The sequence below is a fragment of the Eschrichtius robustus genome, chromosome 13 (genome assembly GCF_028021215.1).
Source record: "Eschrichtius robustus isolate mEscRob2 chromosome 13, mEscRob2.pri, whole genome shotgun sequence".
Lineage (NCBI taxonomy): Eukaryota > Metazoa > Chordata > Mammalia > Artiodactyla > Eschrichtiidae > Eschrichtius > Eschrichtius robustus.
This window is the reverse complement of record NC_090836.1, coordinates 58,372,363-58,394,925: the sequence shown is the minus strand read 5'-3', so window position 1 is coordinate 58,394,925 and position 22,563 is coordinate 58,372,363. Positions and strand designations below refer to the sequence as shown.

General features: G+C 36.3%; 1 protein-coding gene across 8 annotated transcripts in view; it reads right to left on the bottom strand.

Annotated features, from left to right (window-relative positions):
• Positions 1-22,563, bottom strand: part of FRS2 (fibroblast growth factor receptor substrate 2) — a 121,437-nt gene that overhangs the window by 24,486 nt on the left and 74,388 nt on the right. Inside the window, exon 1 of one of the 8 annotated variants that reach the window (XM_068560345.1) lies at positions 14,573-14,593. The exons of 6 other annotated variants lie outside the window; for them this stretch is intronic. The gene's annotated coding sequence lies outside the window, so the exon portion shown is untranslated. Of the gene's footprint in view, positions 1-5,454; positions 5,476-14,572; positions 14,594-22,563 lie in introns of those variants that run through there. One more of the 8 variants, XM_068560347.1, reaches the window with a different exon arrangement.

Sequence of the window (22,563 nt, the reverse complement as noted above, 5' to 3'; positions counted from 1 at the left end):
CAGATTATTTTACTTCTTTCTTCTCAATTTGGATAACTTTTATTTCTTTTTCTTGCCTAAGTGCTCTGGCTAGAACTTCCACTACCATGTTAAATAAAAGTTGTGAAAGTGGGCATCCTTGCCTTGTTCCTGACCTTAGCGGAAAAGCTTTCAGTCTTTTACTACTGAGAATGATGTCTGCTGTGGGTTTTTCATATATAGCTTTCATTATATTGAGGTGGTTTCCATCTATTCCTAGTTTATTTTAATGCTTTTATCATGAAAAGGTGTTGAATTTTGTCAAATGCTTTTTCTGCATCAATTGAGATGATTGTGTGTTTTTTTTCCTTCATTCTGTTAATGTGGTGTATTACACTGATCAATTTTCATGTTGTACCATCCTTGCATTCCAAAAAGAAATCCCACTTTACCATGGTATATAATCCCTTTATTATGTGGATGAATTCAGTTTGCTAGCATTTTGTTGAAGATTTCTGAATCAGTGTTTACAAGAGATATTGGTCTATAGTTTTCTTTTCTTGTAATGTCTTTGTCTGACTTTGTTAGCAGGGTAATGCTGGTCTCATAGAATGAATTAGGAAGTGTTCTCTCCTCTTCAATATTTTGGAAAAGTTTGACAGGGACTGATAGTAGTTCTTTAACTAGCAGAATTCACTGGTGAAGCCAGGTCTTTTCTTTTCTTTCTTTTTTTAAAAAATATTTATTTATTTGGCTGTACTGCGTCTTAGCTGCAGCACATGGGATCTTTTAGTTACGGCATGTGGGATCTTTTTTAGTTGCAGCACGTGAACTCTTAGTTGTGACATGGAGACTCTTAGTTGCGGCATGTGGGATCCAGTTCCCTGACGAGGGATTGAACCTGGGTCCCCTGCATTGGGAGCGTGGAGTCTTAGCCACTGGACCACCAGTGAAGTCCCAAGCCAGGGCTTTTCTACTCAAAGAGATTTTTTTATTACTGATTCAATCTCCTTACCTTATAGGTCTATTGTGATTTAGTCTTGGTAGGTTTTGTATTTCTAGGAATTTGTCCATTTCATCTAGGTTCTTCAATTCGTTGGCATACAAGTGTTCATAGTACTCTCTTATAATCCTTTTTATTTCAGTAGACTTGATAGCGATGTCACCATTTCCACTTCTGATTTTAGTAATTTGAGTCTTTCCTCCTTTTTTCTTAGTCCACCTAGCCAAAAATTTGTCAATTTTATTGATGTTTTCAAAGAACAAACTTTTGGTTCACTGACTGTTTTTCTATTCTCTATTTCCTTTCTCTCTCCTTTAATCTTTATTATTTCCTTTCTTCTGCTAGCTTTGGTTTTAGTTTGTTCTTTTTCTAGTTCCTTAAGTTATAAAGCTAGAGATCTTATTTTTTTAACATAAGCATTTATAACTACAAAAATCCCCTTAGCACTGCTTTCATTGTGTCCTATAAGTTTTGGCGTGCTGTGTTTTCATTTTCTTTTGTCTCTAAGTATTTTCTAATTTCCCTTGTGATTTCTTCTTTGATTGGTTGTTTAAAAGTATGTTGTTTACAGACTTACTAGAGAATGGACTTGAGGATATGGGGAGGGGGAAGGGTAAGCTGTGACAAAGTGAGAGAGTGGCATGGACATATATACACTACCAAATGTAAAACAGATAGCTAGTGGGAAGCAGCCGCATAGCATAGGGAGATCAGCTCGGTGCCTTGTGACCACCTAGAGGGGTGGCATAGGGAGGGTGGGAGGGAGGTAGACGCAAGAGGGAAGAGATATGGGAACATACGTATATGTATAACTGATTCACTTTGTTATAAAGCAGAAACTAACACACCATTGTAAAGCAATTATATACTCCAATAAAGATGGTTAAAAAAAAAAAGTATGTTGTTTAATTCCCCCAGTTTTGTGAATTTTCCAGTTTTCCTTCTGTTGTTGATTTCTAACTTCATCCTCTTGTAGTTGGAGATGATACTTTGTATGCTATCTATCTTTTAAAATCTTTTGAGACTTAATTTGTGGCCTAACATATGGTGTATCCCGGAAAATGTTACAACAATATGAGCTTTTAGACTAATAATTTTTTTCCTTTAAATGTATTAATCTTTTAAGTCATGTAGAAAATAAAAAGTTATAAATCTTTGTTACAATAGTACTAGCTTTTATAATTCCCTTTGTATTTACCTTTATTGAGATCTTTATTTCTCCACACAACTTCTAGTTACTGTCTAGTGTCCTTTCGTTTCACCTTGCAGAACTCTTGTGCATTTCTTGCAGGGCAGGTCTAGTGGTAATGAACTCCCTCAGCTTTTGTTTACCTGGGGATGTCTTAATTTCTCACTTACTTTTGAAGCACAGTTTTGCCAGATAATAGGATTCTTGATGAACAGACTGTTTTTTCTTTTAGCACTTTGAATATAGCAGCCCACTGCCACCTGGCCTCCGAAGTTTCTGATGAGCAATATGCTAATAATCTTACTGAGAATCCCTTGTATGTGACGATTAGCTTTCTTCTTGCTGCTTTCAAGATTCCTGGTCTTTGTCTTTTGGAAGGTTGATTATAATGTGTCTTGCTCTATGTCTCTTTGACTTAATCTTGCTTGGAGTGCAATGAGCTCCTTGGATGTTTATGTTCATGTCTTTCATCAAATTTGGGAAGCTTTTAACCATTATTTCTTAAAAAGTTCTCTCTGGTCCTTTCTCTCTCTCTCTTCTCTTTCTAGGACTCCCACAGTATACAGCTTTCAATATGCTGAGGTGGTTCCATATTTTAGATTCCACATATAAGTGATATCATATAGGATTTATCTTTCTCTTTTTGATTTACTTCACTTAGTATGATAATCTCTAGGTTCATCCACGATGCTGCAAATGGCATTATGTCATTCTTTTTTATGGCTGAGTAGTATGCCATTGTGCATATATACCACACCTTCTTTATCTATTCATCTGTCGATGGACATTTAGGTTGCTTACACGTCTTGGTTATTGTAAATAGTGCTGCTCTGATCATTGGGGTTCATGTATCTTTTTGAATTAGAGTTTTCTCTGGATATACAGCCAGGAGTGAGATTGCTGGATCATATAAGGGTGCCAGTCTTTTAAATTTCCTGGAAGTCACTTTAGCAGGTGGGGGAGGGGCTTGCAACAATAGGGTACGTGCAACAACAATAGCTGCCCACCTCTCTGTCTGCACCTCTCTGACCAGAAGCAGCAATCTCTGATCCAGGTACAGATCCTTGATATTTGGAGAAGAGGGTACTTTCTGCCTCCACTGGCTCCAAAAGCTGTGTGAGAGCTGCACAAAGGTGGCAGCAGAGAATGGCTGCAATTTTACATCTGAGCCTTTTCCTGACAGTTGCAAGTCTTCAACAGCTCCACAGTTCCAAAATAGTTACATCAGATTCTGCCACTGTATTTGTTATCTAGGTGGGGAGACAGACTCCTGATGCCTCCTACTCCATCTTCCCAGAATCCTCTCCAGGCCTGTTTTTGGGGATCAGTATATATTCAGTTTCATTGTTTTAAATTACTTTATTAGCAGTGCCAGAGTGCTGTGACATTTTTGCTTGCTTTTTACTGCGTTCAGTGCAAATATACACATATCAGTTATATCAGGAATTACAAGAATTTATGTGCCTCATTTAAAAGGATACTTTCTGTAAGAAAATACATTCTGAGTTCCAAACAACTGATATACCACAGCACTCCTGGAACGAACACAACCCAATGGACTGAGGATATCTTGTCTTGACTTTGGAACATGAATGCCTCAGGTATCCACTTTGGTTTCTTCTGACTAGTGGAAGGCTTAGAACTGAAAGGTGATTGGGAGGTAGTGAGAGGGAAGAGGTAGTTTTAGCCACTATATAGAGCTATAATCTTGTTGTAAACATGGATGTTTTTCTATAAAACAGGTATATATATATATCATCAACTATGAGTTTATACTCAAGAAGAATACAATTTTACCAGGAAAATTATCAAAAAGCTAAAAATTACAGTAAATACAGTCTATTAACACCTTATTTTTTATAGCAAACTGATTTTAAAGCCCCTACTTTATACCAGACATAGATTCACACTTGGATTATCTCAATCCATACAACCACCCTATGAGGTAGGTACTATCATTATTTCTTTGTAGCAAATAAGGAAACCAAGGCTTGAAGAGGCTAGGTAGCTTTTCCAAGGTTAACAGCTGATAAGAGGAAGTATCACTTAGTATGATAATCTCTAGGTTCATCCACGATGCTGCAAATGGCAGAGATGGCACGATGCCAGAATTAAATCCAGATCTGACTACAAAGCCCAAGTTCTTATTAATTAATATATGTAAAAAGCTTAAAACAGAGCTCAGCATATAGTAAGCATGTAGTAAATGCAAGCTATTGAAATGGTAACAATACTTTATTATAAAACAATACTGTATGCCTTTGGCACTCAGTCAAAATTTCTATGCCTAAAATTTCTCATTTATAAGATTAGGACACCTATTTCACAGAGTTATTGTGAAAACCAAATAAATTCTGGCTATAAAGGCATTTAGAAAAATATACAGCGTTTAGAAAGACAGGCATTATTATATCATCACTACATGTAAAATCCTGTCTCTTATATCACAAAGAAGGCTTTTGCACTGTAAGTACAAAAGCCTACAATTTAAGCGCCATCCTCATAACAAGAGTTACATTAATAAATTTAGTAAAGCTGTCCTAAATTATTCCAATATGATTCTTGCAGAATGACAAGCAAAGAGAACACTGAACTCTATTCACTAGCATGATTATAAATCTGTTGCTCAAGAAGGTATATTTGCTCTTTCAGTTCACTAGCACAGAGGGTGAATTTGGCTTATACTACAGTAGTTCTGTTCAAATACAGCCAAGACAGAATATCTATAGTTAGAAGCATAGCAATATAACTCTATATTTTGGGCACAGCTAACTGCCATATTTAATTTTATTAAGACAATCAAGAGAATAGCATTCAAAAACCTTGGTCCTTGTGTAAGTGGTCTGGTTGATTGTTTTTAAACTATGTGGGTAGGTCTTTTTTTTTTTATTGATATACCTTAGTTTTCTGTTTATTTTTAACACTGCTAAGGATTTTTTATTATTTATATTACTCTAAGAAAGAGAAGTTAAGAAAAAAAAAGGCTAAGGAGGGAGATTCTCAGTATATTCTGCTAGTCACTAAACCAGAGCCATTCTGTAAAAAGTAAGGATACATGCAACATAAGTTTCCTTGGTTAGCTGAAATTTTGAAATATATATGTACACAGTAAGCCAAAAAGTACCCAAGTATTTTTAAGCATCTATCCATGAATATGGTTGTATCTGCATACCTCTAAATAGATTTTCTTCCTTTAAGTTTTTTATTCTACTAAGGGCAGTGTTGGTGAACCACTTTGCAATTCACAACCCTCCATGAACTCCCTCTTTTTTTAACTCTCAAAAAAATCAATTACATTACTTACAAATCACTTCAATATCTGGTATTTTATTTTCTGGAAACTCTTTATGTCTAATCTAAATTCCTTGTACTGCAATTTAAACCAGATTCCTCTCATTTTTGTTTTTTCTGTAAGAGACAAGTAAAACCAGGATGATCAAGAAAGATTAAGCACATGCTTATGTATATTTAAACTGCCACCAATTCATTTTCCTATGGATAAACCTAAAATATTAATAAAGAAACATTTCTTTATTTTAGACAGTTTTTGAATTAAGCTAACAAAACCTTACTTGTAAATAAAAATGACTGTAAACAGCTATCAATATTAAGGAGAGAATAAAAAATGAGTTCATTCATTTCTCCATCTATACATTAAAGCATTCAACAACTATTTTCTGAGTACCAACTCTCTTTGCCAGGCACTGAGTTAAATGTTAAAGAAATAAAGAGGACATACACATTCCCTGATTCTAAGGAGCTTACTGTTTAGTGAGGGAGGCAGACAAGCAAAGGAATACATGGCAGAGTTACAGATCCATGTATCCATGTGCCAGTGCCATCAGAACATTTAACGCAGAGCAGAAGGAAAGAGAAGTGATCAAGGAGCCTTCCTAGCAAAGGTGACCACTAAGTCAAGTCCTGAAAGACGGATGGGAGTTTTCTATGGCAAGGGCAATCCAAATGAAGAACAGTGCATACTAAAGCACAGAAACCTAAAAGAACATGGCAGCCTCCAGAACCAAATAGTTCCTTTTAGTTGGAATGTATGGTATGCATGGGAAAATAGTAGGAGATAGGCAGGAAGGTAGGCTCTTGCCATTTCATGAAGCGCCAGCTTGCACTGCTGAGGACAGTTCACATTTTCCCTTACAATCTTAAAGACACCACTAATGTCCTACCAAAATACTTTCCTATAGAAGCATAAAGTCTAGAATATATACAAGGAGAACATCTAATTCCTAAGAATAAAATTAATGGTGTTTTACTATGATGCCTAAAGTCTAACCTACAAGTCACAGCATCTATCTATAAACATAAACATTCTCCCAACAGTATCCAGACCTGCAGTGAGTGTCATTATAAGATGATGACCTGAACCTCGGATTCCCTTCTTTCATTTCTGGAAAATGTTACCCACTTTAACCTCATATTTCACACTGAATTTGACAAAGTCACTTTCAATCATGCATTTGGGTTTTTAGAACAGAAATCCAAGAATCTGTATGTATATCTTTATCTACCATCTATATTTCTATCAATCAAGAAGTGTGTGTGTGTGCGTGTGTGTGTGTGTTTAGCAAATACTGAGAAAGTGGTACTAAAATGGCTTATGATATAAACCACAACTTTTACCTTTAATAACACCAGTCATAATTCAATCCTGGAATCATCTATAATCTTGGAACATACTCATACCAAGAAACACTGGTGATGAAATTTACACAATTAAATCTGGGTGCCCATAATCTCTGCCCTAAGATATAAAAACAGACATACAGATGTGCAAACCCAGCAGATGAGTTACACTCTGCCTTAGCTAATTCAATAATGTAATCAGTACCAATGGCAACAATCCCAGCACCTTAAATCACAGGAAAAAACATCATCAGCCTTGGGAACTCCCAAAGAAAGTCTTAGTTTAAGTGCTCTATGTTGCAATGTAAATATATGTACAAGAAAATCAAGTACTGTCCTCCAGCAACATCAAGGGGTGAACAATCTATATGACAGATCATGTAGCTCTCTCTACTAAAAATTCACAGATTGCACCACAGAAAGAAGATACATGATTGTAAGGTAGCAGTAAAAAAGTATATGCATTCTCCAGAAAGCATTTATCATTAACTCTGAAAACTGGAATACATATATTTGATCTTATGGAGATAGTGCATTCAGTTTTCTGTAAGTATTATACATCAGAATTCCATGTTTGTATTTTTCAACTCGGTTATTATTTCTACATATTATTCTTACAACTGTGTCAAATTAAACCAATGATTGCTTAACTCTCTTAATAAACCTCTAGTTTATAAATTTACTAATAGACACTAGTCCCCTAGCAGGGACTGGACCCTAGCATAATAACTATTTAACTTATGAGGTTTTACTAACCTGACCAACAATAAAAGGTAAAATCCAAATATGAATTTTACAATGTTTTTCTTAGTATGATACACCTAATAGTTCTTAAAAAGCATTTGGCTTTATGGCTTTATTCTTTAAAACAAAACACTAAATGCAAGCCACTCGAACTTCAATTTCATGTTAAATGAATATACAAATTATTCAATATCAATCCAACTACAAACATCAATAAAACACTACAAGACATACAAGAAAATCTCTAGGCAACTTCAAATTTTATATAATACACTTAGCCTAGAGCTAAATAAATATTAATGAAGAATAACAGAAAAGTAAATAAAAAGATTAATTTTCAAAACTGAATACACCAGTGTATGAGAAGAATATACCATAAATCTGTATTTTTAAACTCAGGTGGTTATCATGCTAGTTACTAGACTCTTAGTAACAGTCTAAATATTGACTGTGTGTATATAAAATGTACACACACATTCAATTTGCTCAAAATACACTAAGCCAAATGCCAAGCAACTCTAAAAAAAATCCTCAAAACAAACTGCTTCATGAATAGGTCACTCATGACTTTCTGCACTTGTCTCAATCTAAAATGCTCTTAAATTCTCTAAGGAAAATAAGCTTGATAATTTATTTTCTACCTTTAGAGCAATGCATTCAAAATTAATGCTACAATCTAGCATTAAACTCACCTAACTCAAGTACCCCACTAATAAAAATGTTTGATATGTGTGTTTTCTAACATTCCCCACCCTCACAAAATACAAGAAAAAAAGAGTTAACCAGAAATATTTACATCAGAGTAAATATTTGATGAACTGTTTGGGGCCATTAATAAGCACTGCTTAAAGAATATTTAATGACAAAGAAAATGTTCATGGTATAAAAAGTTAAGCAGAAAAAAAAGACAAAACTGTTCTTTTAAAATGCAATATGGTATTCAGGATTGGATCCTGGAACAGAAAAGGACATTAGTGGAAAAACTGGAAAAAATCCAAATAAAGTCTGTAGCTTAGTTAATAAAATTATACCAGTGTTAATTTCTTAGTTTTGACAAGTATACTCCAGTTATATAAGATTAATATTAGGGAAAGCTGAATAAAGGATATATGAGAATCTCTGTACTACCTTTGCAACTTTTCTGTGATTCTAAAATTGTTCTGAAAAAAAATTTTATTTTAAAAATTACTTTGCATGCCCAGTAACAAGTTTGAGAGGATTCTCATTTTAAAAAATAACACACTTACTTTTCTCTCTCCCACTCCTAAACAAAATACATAAACCTCGAAAAAAAAGACTAGACAAAAACATATTAAAATGTTAACAGTGGTTCACTCGGTTGTAGGATGAAAAGCATTTTTCTCTTCATATTTTCTATAGTGTGAATTGCTTTTATAATCAACAATAAATTGTTAACTAAAGAATATACAAATCAATACTTTATTAAAGGTTTCTTCAGAAAGAAAAGCTACAAATGTCTAAGCAGAGCCCAAAGGCAGACAACATATAAAACAGGTTAGGGCAGAGTGTGAAGAACACAGTGGCCAAGAGAAACCGCCAGGAGAACCTAAGTAGGCAAAACCTAATTAGTAAATGCTGGAAACCTGACAATACACGAACTTAACATCTACTCTTAGGCTAAAGGTGCTCACAGTCAGCAATGTTATGCTCAGAATTCATGACTTAGGGGAATGTCCCAAAAGTCCCCCTAACACTAGGAATTTATGGGATACGTACCCTGGGTTTATTCCAAACAAAAATAGTGCAGCTGGACATGCACAACTGCCCAGTGAGAGCTTCTAGAAATACATCAGGATGACAGTGTGTTCTCTAAATTTTTCTACTTTTTTCTTCTCTAACACCTCCCTACAACCTATGCCCATGCTCAGTCTTTAGCCCAAAGACCTAAAATGGTACTCTGTTGTCATTTAGCAACAGGGGTAGAGACCATTAGAACAAGAGAATCAAATACTATTTCAGATGTCTGACAGGTGAGTATCACAAAAGTTTTTCAATACTTTCAGGGCAAAATATGCTGACAACCTCATTCAACCATAAGAGGGGAAAATTTAATCAACAACAAATGTTCCCCAATCAAAATAAAAAAATACATTTGTCCCTTAAAGAAAGTATCAGTGGAATCTGACAGAATGAATTTTGATAAAGAACCTCTTCCAAGGGACTTCCCTGGCAGTCCAGTGGTTAAGACTTCGCCTTCCAACGCAGGGGATGTGGGTTCGATCCCTGGTTGGGGAGCTAAGATTCCACATGCCTTGCAGCCAGAAAAACAAAACAAAACATAAAACAGAAGTAATACTGTAACAAATTCAATAAAGACTTTAGAAATGGTCCACATCAAAAAAAAAAAATCTTAAAAAAAAAAGAACCTCTTCCAAGCTGTAATCAGGGTGATTTGTGTGTGTCGGGCTGTCTACCCCTCCTGAAACAGTGCTATGTGGCCTGTTCTGGGTTTTGTGTTGTTTTTTTTTTGTTGTTTTTTTTTTTAAAAAAACACTTTTATTATTTATTTATTTATTTATTTATTGGCTGCGTTGGGTCTTCGTTTCTGTGCGAGGGCTTTCTCTAGTTGTGGCAAGCGGGGGCCACTCTCTTCATCGCGGTGCGCGGGTCTCTCACTATCGCAGCCTCTCTTGTCGCGGAGCACAGGCTCCAGTCGCGCAGGCTCAGTAGTTGTGGCTCACGGGCCTAGTTGCTCCGTGGCATGTGGGATCTTCCCAGACCAGGGCTTGAACCCGTGTGCCCTGCATTGGCAGGCAGATTCTCAACCACTGCGCCACCAGGGAAGCCCTTGTGTTGTTTTTTAAAGATAGATTTTAATTTTTACTTTATTTATGGTCACCCTCATTCTCGGTTGATAGCAGGTCCTAGAGTTGTCACTTAATAAATATGTATGTGCTTTTTTTTTTTTTTAGTTTATTCTTTTGAATCCTGGACTCTGTAATCAGATACCCATGCCTATTAAGAACAGGTGCAAAATGAGGCCCTCTACTGAGATCACAGAATATTTTACGTTCAAGAACATGGTCTTTTACTTCATGAGCTTCTTAACAGCAATTGTAAGCATCAGAAGCCTCTTCTGCTTACTTTCCAGTTCTTGGTCATGTTTAAGAAAGTAGAGGCTACCAAATAAGTGATTCTCAGGAATGGAGACTATAATATTATCACTGTTATTACTTCTAATACCAATGAAGATATATACTGTTTTCATCAAAACCGAGACACAACTCATTTTAAGACTTGATATTTTATATCCCACCAAGAAACAGAAGTGGTTAATTAAACTACGACATGCCACCAACTGTAAGATACACCCAAATTTCAGTGAATAAAATTGGAAAATCAATGAAATATAGTCAACGAAGACTATCAACTTATTACTAATACCAGTAATGAAAGGATGTTTCGAGTATCTTTTCTTTGCTCCTTCCTATACACTAGAAGATAGTTACAATCAAGTAACAGGATTTGAGTGTCCAAGACACAATATTCTTTTGAGCCATGATAAGTATTTGTCTAGAGAACAATCCTGTATTGTAGACTGCTGGGAACTATTTTCTCCATCTTCAAATGGGGAAATTAAGGAAAAAAATTAATTAAGATTTTACTGGAAGCCAAATTTAGAATTCTTAGTGTCCCTATCTACAACTTTAACACAGACAATATGCACTCTATCCCTAAAGGTTTCACGGTTTGTTTTCCTTCAGATTTACCTTGATCTTACACTCAGGATATCAAGCATCCATGGTAAAGGAAATTCTGAAGAGCTATATTCAAAAGTACAGCTAAGGTCACTGGGGCTATTCCCTCTGAGCACAACGAATGATAAAATAGAATTTGAAAGCAATGATGAGAATATCTCCTTTCTTTTTTTAAGACACATGTGGAGAAAACAAATCTCTACAGAAAACAGCCAGAATTTCTAAGATGTTTTACTCTGTACCACTTTCAAATGTTTCTTCACCAGCATGAAAGCTGGCTGAAAAGCTATCTACCTTAAATCCTCTTTAAAAAACAAGCAGGGACTTCCCTAGTGGCGCAGTGGTTAAGATTAGTGCTCCCAATGCAGGGGACCCAGGTTCGATCCCTGGTCAGGGAACTAGATCCCACATGCATGCCACAACCAAGAGCTTGCATGCCACAACTAAGGAGCCGGCAAGCTGCAACTAAGACCTGGCACAACCAAATAAATAAATACAAAATAAAACACAAGCAAACCAAACTCCCACCCCCCCCCCCAAAAAAACAATGAACTTAATTAATTCAACAGTGAGCTACAAAGAATATTAGTCTCATATTCTTGTTAAAGTCTTAAAATTTTTAATTTTCCATATGCAAATTCCAAATTTGAATTCTCTGTAACTATTAACCCTGCTAAATAGAAGGTAGAATGTGACTAAGACAAGATTTTAATCTTCATATAATGGACAGATGGCCTACAACAGCTCTGCTATCTAAATGTATTTTAAAATGCCACATTAGAATCTAAAATAATGCTTCATTTTAAGCACTCTAAATTCCTCCAGTAGAAGGCAGTATCAATCTCTGATAATGCCAGCAAGGCAGCATGATACAGTAAAAATATCATGAGCTTTAGAACCAGACAGAGCTGAGTTCTTAACATCTCTGAATCTATGTTTCCCAATAGGCAAGTTAAAAACACCACCACCTACCTCATATGACTGTCACAGGTTTGGAGGCTGTTGAAGAAATCTGGGGTCCGAATTAGAGTAGTGAGCAATGAAGATGGAGAAAGAAGGATGGATTAGAGCAATACTCAGAAGTAAGCATCAATAACACCTGATAACTGATTAGACTGGGAAGAAAAGCAGAAGTCAAGGAGCATACCTACATTTTCCATTTAGGTAACAGTCCATTCATAGAGCTAGAAAACATAAGAAGGACACAAGGTTTAGAGAAGCACATAAGCTCAATTTTGAACGTACTGTGATGCCTGTCAGATATCCAAGTGGAAATGCTCAAAAGACAAACAGAAATACAAGTATGGAGGTGAAAGAAAGATCTGAATTGGAGATAAGGATCTAGGAGTCATCAGCTTATGGATGCAAGGCACAGGACAAGATGAGATTGCCCAGTGAGAAGAAAAGACCTAGAGAAACTCAGAAACACCAACATTTAAGGAAACTGCAGAGGAAGAGAAGCCCACAAAGGAGACTGGAGAGGTACTGTCCAAGAAACAGGAAGAAAATCACCAAGAGTGTGGTATCACAGGGGCCTAGAGAAGACAATGATTCAAGGTGAGATGGGATACAAAGAACAGTCTAATCTCAATAAGGTAAGACCACAGAAACCATGGTAAGTTAGTATGGAGAAGATAATATTTAGCAGTAAGGAAGAGTAAGTCAGCTGTCTTAAAATTTCTGTTTTACGGAATAATGGACTTGAGCTGGACCAAACCACAGACATCTATGAGAATAAAATAGATTTCCGTCTATCTAACAAAGAATTGATTTCCCTTTAAATGCTGAGTTCTCAATCACTACCCATGTTCAGTAGATTCCATTACTGGTTAAGAAGCTGGATGAGATGACTTGAGTTTCTTTCAATTGAAGTAAATTTCAAGAACTAAACTAAATCTGAAATACTTTGCATTAAGAAGAACAAAGGGAAAGACATAAGAAAAAAAGCTTTTAAATACTTAGAAATATAAAGTAATGGTTCTATAAAATTTTAAAAACCGTATTCAAATAATTCTAAGTAAAATACATAGACAAGATAAAGGAAGGAAAATGAGACAGAGATAAACCCAATGAATGAGCAAGACAGGAAACTCACTCGTCATTTTTTGCCCATTTCAAAGTCATTTATAATTTTTCCTGACAAAATCTTGCATGGCTCCCCCTATTCCCCTGAAAGTAAAAATTAAAGACTTTTTAATGGCTGGCCTACAAGGTCCTAAATACTTTGTTATCGTTTTCTGCCCTTCTGGCTCCAGTGGTGATCACAGGTACTTCACACTCGGCTCCAGCCACACTGGCCCCCTGGCTGTTTCTGCATACACTAAGTACGCTGCTACCTCAAGGCCTCTGCAATCGTTGTTCCATCTGGAAAACTCTTCTGCCAAATACCCACATAGCTTGCTCCCTCAATTGTTGCAAGTCTTTGCTCACAAATCAATTTTTAGAGGACTTCCCTGAGCACTCTACAGAAAACACATAAACTTTTACCCCACAATGGTAACCCCTTTTCCTCTACACTGCTATGTTATTCTCCAAATGACTTATTACCAGCTGGCATGCTATATATTAATTTATTCTTTGATTCCTGTCTCTACGCCAAAGCCAGAACAAAGTATAAACTCTATGTTGTCTTCACTGCTGTATCCCCAATGTCTAGAGAGTGCCATACATGTGTTAAATGCTCAAATAGTTTTAGCTGAATGAATAAATACCATATTACTGGATAATGTTTCAAATTAGCAACATACATACTGATACATTTTGCCCCTGAATTTCTACAATATTAAAACATATCAATAAAACTACAAATAAATAATCTCGTATTTCCACTAGTTAATACATTACTTAATAGTTTTTATGTCTTTTTTCTACCAGTTTTATTGAGATATAAATGACTGCAGCATGTATAAGTTTAAAATATATGGCATAATGATTTGATTTATATCATGAAATGATTACCACAATAAATTTAGTGAACATCCACCTTCTCACAGATACAAATAAATGAAAAAAAAATTTTTTTCTCCTTGAAATGAGAACTCTTAGGATTTACTCTCTTAACTTTCACGTATGACATTCAGCAGTGTTAATTATATTTATCACATTGCACATTACATCCCTAGTACTTATCTTCTAACTGAAAGTTTGTATATTTTGACTACCTTCATCCTTTAAAATAGAGCTTAAAATTATCACTTAAGATTTGCGTAAACACTGACAGCTATTTCAGGAAAAATGCTTTGAATTTAGCATATAATACCAGAAGATTTCTCTGAGAAGCAATGCTATCATGTGGCTGTCAAAGTGGGAAAGTATACTCACAAGATTTACGTGGCATCAGCTGTCTTCCTTTTCATCCTACATAGGTTCAAAGACTGCCATCTAGATTGTAGCTATTATAGATGTGATGCCTAAAGAGTCTATCTGGGCAAGTCAATTGCCTAAAAGTCACTATCCAAGCTGTATCAATTCCCCCAAGCTAGGTCACTCCTTGAAGTTCCTGCAGTCTTGGTATGGGCCTACTTGAAGGAGAATACTCTAGGACCAAGACTACTGTTTATATTGAGTTTCTGATCCTAAACGCCTCCCTAAGCTATTAATTTTTAACCTTAAAAGGTTCCTAATATTAACTAGTATTGTCTTTGACTATCACTTGAACTACCTGCCGTGTGCAATTCCAAAACCAACATCTTTGGTCTAATTATTTGACATTTCTATGATTTAGTTACTTGGGAGTTATTTCACCTAAAAGAGGAATGCGGTTACATAAGTGGAAAACACAAGTTTGGAAAATCACAGGCTACTGAAATAATGGTTTAGCTATTAACAACATATTAGTTTCTCCAAATATTTTCTTTCTTTACACTATTTCATCCAAAAATCTGTCTAAAAATTCAAAGAATAAAGAGCTCATTTTTTTTCCCCTTCATCTATAAATAAGCCAAAAATAAAGCTAAAAAAGTAAGGCTTTAAATTCCTCCTATTGATAAGGCTGAAACTGTTTAAAATTGGGTTTGCTACCATACACATTTTTCACTTTAATTAAATTGCTACAAAATAATGTTTATTTGTCAAAACTAAGTATGACTGTTAGTAAGGGAAAGTATTCATAACATATTACCCCTCCCCGTTGCCAGCCAAGAAAATATCTGGATTGGAGGCAATAAATGCTGTTTTCCTATTATATGGCCCCGGTGACACTTGCTTTAGTAATAAAAAAGATAACCAAATAATCATTCAAGTGTCCAAGGCAAAATTGTTCTGAAAATAGAAAAATAGAAAAAAAAATACTTATTTGAAATCAACATCTCTATTTAAATTATTAAAAATGTGTTAAGAAAAAAAAAAAAGTGTTAAGAAAGATGGCGGTGTGGGAAGATGCAGAGTTAGCATCTCCCCACAACTAGGGCGCCTGCAGGCCGCTGGTGGGGGACTCTAACACCCAAGGAGATGGGAGGAACCCCAGAGTAAACTGGTAGGACGCTGGGGGACTGAGGGTGGAGGAGAAGTGGAGGCCAGGCAAGATCAGTGTCCCTGAGGTGGGGGAGATCAGGAGAGGCAGTGGGGAGGGACTCTCCAGGAAGAGCAGAAGAGGAGCGGAGGGCGATCGCATGGCCCACTGGGGCTGGGGAGCCTGCTGAGCTCCCAAGCTGGTTCCCCCAACTCCAAAGCCCCATCCAGGCTGCATGGGTCCTGGGGGCATAGGAGGGAGGCCAGGGAGATCAGGAGTGGCAGACAGGAGGGGCCATCCAGGAGGAGTGGGAGAGGAATGGAGGGTGCTTACCCCACCCACTTGGGCTCAGGAAGCCTGCTGAGCTCCCAGGCCGGTTCCCTGCCCTCCAAAGCCCCCTCCAGGTTGCATGGGTCCTTCAGGGCATAGGAAGGAGGCCAAGGGGAGAATAGGAGAGGGGTCCTCTGGGAGGAGCAGGAGAGGAGCAGAGGGTGACTGCCCCACCCATTCAGACACAGGGAGCCTGCAGAGCTCCCAGGCCAGTTCCCTGCCCTCCAAGGCCCCCCGCGACCCCTGCACTGGTCCTGGGGGCACAGGAGGGAGGCCGGGAGATCAGGAGAGGCAGGCAGGAGGGGTGCTCCCAGACTGCAGACTGGGGGAAGAAGAAATAAAAAAATACATAAAAACAAATGACAACGAAAACACGACGACCCGAAACCTATGGGATGCAGCAAAAGCAGTTCTGAGAGAAGTTTATAGCAATTCAATCTCACCTCAAGAAACAAGGAAAATCTCAAATAAAGAATTTAACCGTACACTTAAAAAACTAGAGAAAGAAGAACAAAGAAAACCCAAAGTCAGTAGGAGGAAAGAAATCATAAAGATCAGAGCAGAAATAAACGAAACAGAAACGAAGAAAACAATACCAAAGATCAATAGAACTAAAAGCTGGTTCTTTGAGAAGATAAACAAAATTGATAAACCCTTAGCCACACTCATCAAGAAAAAAAGGGAGAGGACGCAAATCAATAAAATTAGAAATGAAAAAGGAGAAATCACAACTGACACTGCAGAAATACAAAGGATTATAAGAGACTACTACAAACAACTATACGCCAATAAAATGGACAACCATGCAGAAATGGACAAATTCTTGGAAAGGTACAATTTTCCAAGACTGAACCAGGAAGAATTAGAAAATATAAACAGACATATCAGAAGTAATGAAATTGAAACCATAATTTAAAGTCTTCCAACAAACAAAAGTCCAGGACCAGATGGCTTCACAGGCAAATTCTATCAAACATTTAGAGAAGAGCTAACACCGATCCTTCTCAAACTCTTCCGAAAAATTGCAGAGGGAGAAACACTCCCAAATTCATTTACAAAGCCACCATCACCCTGATACCAAAGCCAGAAAAAGATATCACAAAAAAAGAAAATTATAGACCAATATCACTGATGAACATAGATGCAAAAATCCTGAACAAAATACTAGCAAATGGAATCCAACAACACATTTAAAGGATCATACACCATTTATCCCAGGGATGCAAGGATTCTTCAATATACGCAAATCAATCAATATGATACACCACAATAACAAATTAAGGAATAAAAACCATATGATCATCTCAATAGATGCAGAAAAAGCTTTTAACAAAATTCAGCACCCATTTATGATAAAAACTCTCCAGAAAATGGGCATAGAGGGAACCTACCTCAACATAATAAAGGCCATATATGACAAACCCATATATTCTATGGTGAAAAACTGAAAGCATTTCCACTAGGATCAGGAACAAGACAAGGATGTCCACTCTCGCCACTCTTATTCAACACAGTTTTGGAAATCCTAGCCACAGCAATCAGAGAAGAAAAAGAAATAAAATGAATACAAATTGGAAAAGAAGAAGTAAAACTGTCACTATTTGCCGATGACATGACACTATACATAGAAAATCCTAAAGATGCCACCAGAAAACTACTAGAACTGATCAATGAATTTGGTACGGTGGTGCAGGATACAAAATTAATGCACAGAAATCTCTGGCATTCGTGTACACCAACAATGAAAAATCAGAAAGAGAAATTAAGGAAACACTCCCATTTACCACTGCAACAAAAAGAATAAAATACCTAGGAATAAACCTGCCTAAGGAGGCGAAAGACTTGTACTCAGAAAACTATAAAACACTGCTGAAAGAAATCAAACATGACATAAACAGATGGAGAAATATACCATGTTCTTGGATTGGAAGAATCAGTATTGTGAAAATGACTATACTACCCAAAGCAATCTACAGATTCAATGCAATCCCCATCGAACTACCAATGGCATTCTTCACAGAATTAGAACAAAAAATCTTACAATTCGTATGGAAACACAAAAGACCACGAATAGCCAAAGCAACCTTGAGAAAGAAAAACTGAGTTGCAGGAATCAGGCTCCCTGACTTCAAACTATACCACAAAGCTACAGTAATCAAGACAGCATGGTACTGGCACAAAAACAGAAATATAGATCAATGGTACAGGGCAGAATGTCCAGAGGTAAACCCATGCACATATGGGCACCTAATTTACGACAAAGGAGGCAAAAACATACAGTCGAGAAAAGACAGACTCTTCAATAAGCGGTGCTGGGAAAACTGGACAGCTACATGTAAAAGAATGAAATTAGAACACTACCTAACACCATACACAAAAATAAACTCCAAATGGATTAGAGACTTAAATGTAAGACCAGACATTATAAAACTTTTAGAGGAAAACATAGGAAAAACACTCTGACATAAACCACAGCAAGATCTTTTCTGACCCACCTCCTAGAGTAACAGAAATAAAAACAAAAATAAACAAATGGGACCTAATGAAACTTCAAAGCTTTTGCACAGCAAAGGAAACCATAAACAAGATGAAAAGACAACCCTCAGAATGGGAGAAAATATTTGCAAATGAAGCAACTGACAAAGGATTAATCTCCAAAATATACAAGCAGCTCATGCAGCTCAATATCAAAAAAAGCAAGCAACCCAATCCAAAAATGGGCAGAAGACCTAAAGAGACATTTCTCCAAAGAAGATACACAGATTGCCAACAAACACAAGAAAAGATGCTCAACATCAGTAATCATTAGAGAAATGCAAATCAAAACTACAATGAGGTATCACCTCACACAGGTCAGAATGGCCCTCATCAAAAAATCTACAAGCAATAAATGCTGGAGAGGGTGTGGAGAAAAGGAAACCCTCTTGCACTGTTGGTGGGAATGTAAATTGATACAACCACTAAGGAGAACAGTATGGAGGTTCCTTAAAAAACTAAATAAAGAACTACCGTATGACCCAGCAATCCCACTACTGGGCATATACCCTGAGAAAACCGTAATTCAAAAACAGTCATGTATCACAATGTTCATTGCAGCACTATTTACAATAGCCAGGACATGGAAGCAACCTAAGTGTCTATCGACAGATGAATGGATAAAGAAGATGTGGCACATATATACAATGGAATATTACTCAGCCACAAATGAAACGAAATTGAGTTATTTGTAGTGAGGTGGATGGACCCAGAGTCTATCATACAGAGTGAAGTAAGTCGGAAAGAGAAAAATAAATACCGTATGCTAACGCATATATATGGAATCTAAAAAAAGGTTCTGAAGAACCTAGGGGCAAGACAGGAATAAAGATGCAGACGTAGAGAATGGACTTGAGGACATGGGGAGGGGGAAGGGTAAGCTGGGACGAAGTGAGAGAGTGGCACTGACATATGTACACTACCAAATGTAAAATAGCTAGCTAGTGGGAAGCAGCCGCATAGCACAGGGAGATCAGCTCGCATAGCACAGGGAGATCAGCTCGGTGCTTTGCGACCACCTAGAGGGGTGGGATAGGGAGTGTGGGAGGGAGATGCAAAAGGGTGGGGATATGGGGATATAGGTATACGTATAGCTGATTCACTTTGTTATACAGCAGAAACTAACACACCACTGTAAAGCAGTTTTACTCCAATAAAGATGTTAAAAAATAAAAATAAAAATAAACTTTATTTTTTAGAACAATTTCAGAGAAAAACTGAGAAGATAGTAGGGTTCCCATATACCCCACACCCAGTGTTATCTATTAACATTTTACATTAGTACAAAACCTCTGTTACAAGTAATAAACTAATATAAACATAGTATTATTAACTGAAGTCCATACTTTATTTAAATTTCCTTAGTTTTTACATAATGTCTTTTTGTTTCAGGATCCTATTCAAGATACCACATTATATTTAATCATCATATCATTTGTAGGCTCCTCTTGGCTATACAGTTTCTCAGGTTTTCCTTGTTTTTGATGACCCCAACAGTCTTGGGGAATTCTGGTCAAGTATTTTGTTGAATGTCCCTTTAATAGCATTTGTCTAATGTTTTTCCTTTTTAAAAAATTCAATCTATTTAAACTAAAAAGAACAAAAACAGTTCATCCATTTCTCCCATCCCCCACCCCCTTCCTCTAGCAACCACTACTCTGTTCTAACTATGAGCTGGGGGGCGGGGGGTGATTGGTTTGTTTGTTTTTAGATTCCACATATAAGAAAGATCTTTTACTGATGTGTCTGTTACTGCCTTATTTTACTTAGCATAATGCCCTCAGGTCAATCCATGTTACAAATGTCAAGATTTCCTTCTTTTTTGTGGCTGAATAATATTCCATTGTATATAAATACCACTTATTCTTTAACCACTCATCCATCGATGGACACTTACATTGTTTCCATATCTTGGCTATTACAAATAATGCTGCAATGAACATGGGGGGTGGGGGTGAATATACCTTTTTGAGCTAGTGTTTTTATTTTCTTCAGATAAATACCCCAAAGTGAAACTGCTGGATCATATGGTAGTTCTAGTTTTAATTTAAGGACCCTCCATACTGTTTTCCATAGTGGCTACAACAATTTACATTCCCACCAACACTGCACAAGGGTCCCCTTTCCTCCACATCCTCACCAACATTATTTATTTCTAGTCTTATTCATAAGAGTCATTCTAACAGGTATGAGGTGATATCTCACTGTGGTTTTAATTTGCATTTCCCTGATGATTAATGATGTAGAGAATCTTTTCATATACCTGTTGGCCACCTGTATGTCTTCCTTGGAAAAATGTCTATTCAGATTTTATGCCAATTTTTTAATCAGATTGTTTTTTTGCTATGAAATTACATGAGTTCTTCATATATTTTGGATATTAACCCCTTATCAGATACATGATTTGCAAATATTTTCTCCCACTCAGTAGGTTGTCTTTTCTTTTTGTTGACGGCTTCTTTTGTTATGCAGAAGTTTTTAGTTTGATGTAATCCCACTTATTTATTTTTGTTTTTGTTGCTTTTGCTTTCAGTATCAGACTCAAAAAATCATCACCAAGACCTACGTCAGGGAGATTCCCATCTATGTTTTCTTCTAGGAATTTTAATGCTTTCAGGTCTTATGTTCAAGTCTTTAATCCATTTTTAGTTACTTCTCAAGCATGGCATAAGATAGCAATCCAGTTTCCTTCTTTTGTATGTGGTTGTCCAATTTTCCCAACACCATTTATTGAAGAGACTGTCCTTTCCCCATTGTATATTCTTGGCTCCTTTGTTGTAAAATAATTGACCATATATGTGTGGGTTTATTTCTGGGCTCTGTATTCCATTCCATTCATTGATCTGTGTGTCTGTTTTTATGCCAATATCACACTGTCTTAATTACTATAGCTTTATAATGTAGTTTTAGACAAGGGCACATGATGCCTCCAGCTTTGTTCTTCTTTCTCAAAATTGTTTTGGCTATTCGGGGTTTTTTATGATTCCATAGAAATCTTAGAATTGTTTGTTCTATTACTGTGAAAAAATGCCATTGGAATTTTGATAGGAATTGCACTGAACATGTATATTGGATAATATGAACATTTTAACAATATTAATTCTTCTAATCTTCGAGCACTAAATATCCCATTTATTTGTGTCATCTTCAGTTTCTTTCATTAATCTCTTGTAATTTTCAATATAAAGGTATTTTATCTCCATGGTTAAATTTATTCCTAGGTATTTTATTCTTTTTTATGCAATTGTAAATAGGACTGTTTTATCTCTTTTTGATAGTTCATTACTAGTGTACAGAAACACAATGATTTGTATGTATTGATTCCATATTTTGCAACTTTACTGAATTCTATTTTTGTTGTTTTACTAACAGTCTGATGGAGTCTTATGGGTTTTCTAAATATAATATCATGTCATCTGCAAATAGTGGCAGTTTTACTTCTTCCTTTCCAATTAGGATGCTTTTATTTCTTTTTCTTCCCTAACTGCTCTGGAAAAGACTTCTATGTTCAATAAAAGTAGTAAGAATGGACATCCTCATCTTATTCTTGATCTCAGAGGAAAAGCTTTCAACTTTCCATGGTTGAGTATGATGTTAGCTGTGGGCTTGTCACATATGGCATTTATTATGTTGAGGTATGTTCCCACTATATCTGCTTTGATAGTTTTTATCTTAAATGAATGTTAAATATTGTCAAATGCTTTTCCTGCATCTATTGAGATGATCATATGATTTTTATCCTTCATTTTGTTAATGTGGTGTATCATACTGACTGATTTGCAGATGTTGAGCCATCCTTGCATCCCTGAAATAAATCTCACTTGATCATGGTCTGTATGTTGTTGACTTTGGTTTGCTAATATTTTGTTCAGGATTTTTACATCTATTTTCATTGGGAATACTAGCCTGTAATTTTCTTTTCTTGAGGCATCCTTGTCTGGTTTTGGTATCAGGCTAATGCTAGCCTCATAAAATGAGTATGGAAGAGTTTGAGAGG